At 46.1% G+C, this 3,834-nt stretch overlaps 1 pseudogene; it reads right to left on the reverse strand.

The window, feature by feature from the left end:
- Nucleotides 1-1,623: 1,623 nt before the first annotated feature.
- On the reverse strand, nucleotides 1,624-2,765 carry LOC121442899 (annotated as a pseudogene).
- Nucleotides 2,766-3,834: the final 1,069 nt, after the last annotated feature.

The following is a 3,834-nucleotide window of genomic DNA, read 5'->3' on the forward strand; positions in this document are numbered from 1 at the left end:
TTAAGATTTCACATTGAGGTCTTTAATCGATTTGGGTTTGAGTTTTGTTCAAGGTGATAGATACAGGCCTAATTTCATTCTACTTAAAGTGGGCACCCAGTTTTCCCAACACTATTTGTTGAAAATGCAATATTTTCTCCAGTGTATGCTTTTTAGCGTCTTTCTCAAATATCAAATGGCTATAGCTATGTTTTGTTTCATTGACCCATGTGTCTGTTTTTGAGCCAGTACCATTCTATTTTTATTACTAAGGATCTATAATATATCTTAAACTCTGGTATGCTAATCCTTCCAGTGTTGTTCTTTTTGCTCAAGATTGATATAGCTATCTGGGGTCCTTTGTGGTTTTATATAAATTTTGATTATGAGCAAATTACACCTGTAAGTTTATTTGTAGTAGAATAGGAATATTCACAATATTAATTATATATATATCCATATATTTTTCTCTATATTTTTTCAGAGATGTAAAATCTTTTCTGCAGAGGTCTTTCATCTCCTTAGTAATGTTTATTCCTAGATATCATATTTTCTTTGTGAATGTGAGTATGTACACTATCTCTTTCTGAGAATGTTTATTATTAGTATATAGAAAGGCTCCTCTCACGGCTTCAGCCTCAAGATAAACCAGATATTAGTTGACCATTTCCACAAGTTCTGTGCCACCATTGGCCCAGCACATCTTGCATGCAGGACAGATGCAGGTTGAAGATTTTGTGGCTGGTTTTTATTTTTGCAGACTGCAGAATAACTTATCAAGCCAAAGAGACTACAACATGGGGGTGAAGGCTTCATGGAGGCAGCAGCTAAATCTCTCTATGCCAATGAGCAGTGTGGATGGTGACTCTTTTGCTTTCCCTTGGAATTTTTTTCCCCCTATGTGGTTTTGTTGCCCAGTCTCAGTACAAGGACTTTTGCCTTATCTTATTCTATCTTGCTTTGTCCTGTTTTGCTGTCATCTTTGGAGACCTGTTCTTTTCTGAAGAAAAACAGAGGAGAAGTGAATCTGGGGGAGAAAAGGTGTTGGAGGAGAAGAAAGAGGGAAAACTGTGGTTGGAATGTATTATGTGAGAGAAAAATATATTCTCAGTTTAAAAAAGAGAAAGGCTCCTGGTTTCTGTAAGTAGATTTAGTATCCTGAAAGTGTTGACTATTTTTAGAAGCTTTCTGGTGGAATATTTGAGATCTCTAATGTATAATATTACTTGCAAATAAGGATAATTTGACTTTTTTCCTATTTATATTCATTAACTTCCTTTTCTTGTCTTATTGATCTAACTAGCAGTGTATTAAGGAGTGGAAATAGTGAGAGAAAAGGTCTGTTTTGTTTCAAATTTTAAGAGCATTCCTCCAAGTTTTTCTCCATTTAAGATGACATTGGCAGTGGGTTTGTCATATATGAACATTATGATGTTTACTTATGTTCCCTTTAGTTCTACTCTCTCCAGGACTTCTATCATGATGACATGGTAGATTTTTCCTCCCTTAATTAGTTGTTTATTGACAGTGGGCTGGAAGGGATGGCAGAATTAGCATTCGCAGACAACACCACACCAGTCACAAGGGCATCAAGAGTGATGGGAAAGCCTGAAGGCCCCCCTCTTCAAAAGCAAGTGGGTAGGCAGGGGCCTGGAGTGTTGATGGGGCAGCCTTAGTTCACCTCTGCTTAGTAGGCATGGTTAGAGATGAAGAGAGATTCGCTGGCTGCGGCTCCAGAATGACCACTTGGGGTGTACTTTCCTTGACAAGCAAGGCTGTTGGCCAGGGCTCACTTGATGTATTGCTCCTGGGCAGCCTTCAGGTTCTCCTTCTTCCTGCCCCAGGCCTTCAGAGCAGAGGCCTGCAGGGCCCAGCCATAAGAGAAAGTCAAGGCCCATGGCTTCAGCAGTTTGCACTTGTTGATGGCATTGAGGTTGATGGACGCCTCTTCCTCGCTCTGCCCTCCAGACAGGAAAGTGACTCCAGTGACAGCAGGGGGCACTGTGCGATGCAAGGCTGTGACAATTGCCATGGCAATCTCCTCATTGGAATATTTCTGGGTGGGTACAAGCATGGCCTGGGGTGACCATGTTGGGCTTCAGCAGTGTGCCTTCCAGATAGACATGGTGGTCACTCAGAGCCTTGTACACAGCAGCCAGTACCTTCTCAGTCACATACTGGCAGCGCTTTAAGTCATGGTCTCCATCAGGGAGGATTTCAGGCTCCACATGGGTACAATGCCATTCTGCTGGCAGATGCTGGCATAACGGGCCAGAACATTGGCATTTTCCATGATGGCAAGGGCTGAAGGAGTATGCTCCCCTATCTTGAGCACACAGCTCCATTTGGCAAAGTCAGCTCCATCCTTCTTATACTGGGCACAGCGTTCTGACAGCCCATCCAGCCCTTGGGTGGTGGTCTCACCATTGGTTCCTGCCAGGGGTACCACGCCTTTATCTACCTTAATGCCCACAACACCGCCCTTGGGCTTGATAACTTGAAGGAAGGGACGTCCATCATCCGCCTTCTGGTAGAGTGTTTCATGGAAGAGGATCACCCCACCCCACCCCACCCCGCAATGCAGGGGTTCACACGGTCATCAGGAGTTAGCAGCAGCTGGCAGTAGAAACGCCTGTTCTCTTCGGCGTTCTCAGTGCCAATGGACTGCAGCCACTTAGCAATGCTTCCAGGATGCACTTGCCCAGAGCCACAATTTGGTGAGCGATGTCAGACAGCTCCTTCTTCTGCTCCGGGGTTAGTGCTGGGTATGGGCAGGGCATGGTGCCAGTGGCAGCACGTTCCTGGCATGGGATGGGGTACGGCGGTAGGTGAGCAAAAGGGCGGAGGAGCGAACGCGCATAAAGTCACCAGAACCCCGATCTGCGTGTGTTCCAAAAGAACACAGCCTATTGAGCTGAGGGGGAAGGGGGTGACCGACATGGCAGATTTTTTATCAAAAGGTCTTTTCTTCATTTACTGATATAATCATATGAATTTTTACTTAAAGCCCATTTTTTTTAATTTTTTTTATTGCAAAAAGAAGAAAAAAAACATAAACAAAAAACAAGTTTCCACCTCCTCCCAGCCTCCCATTTCCCTTCCCCTCCTCCCACCCTTCTCCCCCTCCTCCCACCCTTCTCCCCCTCCTCCCACCCTTCTCCCCCTCCCCCCACTCCTCTCCCCATCCCTCTCCAGTCCAAAGAGCAGTCCGGGTTCCCTGCCCTGTGGTAAGTCCTAGGTCCTGCCCCCTCCGTCCATATCTAGGAAGGTGAACATCCAAACTGGCTAGGCTCCCACAAAGCCAGCACATTAAGTAGGATCAAAACCCCCTGCCATTGTCCTTGGTGTCTCATCAGCCCTCATTGTTCGCCATGTTCAGAGAGTCCGGTTTTATCCCATGCTTTTTCGGTCACAGTCCAGCTGGCCTTGGTGAGCTCCCCGTAGATCAGCTCCACTGTCTCAGTGGGTGGATGCACGCCTCGTGGTCCCGAATTCTTTGCTCATGTTCTCCCTCCTTCTGCTCCTCCTTGGGACCTTGGGAGCTCAGTCCAGTGCTCCTGTGTGGGTCTCTGTCTCTATCTCTATCCATCACCAGATGAAGATTCTATGATGATATGCAAGATATTCATCAGTATTGCTATAGGATAGGGTCTTTTCAGGTTCCCAATCCTCAGCTGCCCAAGGAACTAACTGGGAACCTCATCTTGGGCACTAGGGAGCCCCTCCAGGGTCAAGTCTCTTGCCCACCCTAAAGTGGCTCCCTTAACTAAGAACCGTGCTTCCGTGCTCCCCCATCCAACCTTCCTTCATCCCAATCCTCCCCCTTCCCCAAGCTTCCCCCATTCTCCCCCTCTC

Source organism: Microtus oregoni, unplaced genomic scaffold (assembly GCF_018167655.1).
Source record: "Microtus oregoni isolate MIOR12 unplaced genomic scaffold, Mior012 000097F_ref0000449, whole genome shotgun sequence".
Lineage (NCBI taxonomy): Eukaryota > Metazoa > Chordata > Mammalia > Rodentia > Cricetidae > Microtus > Microtus oregoni.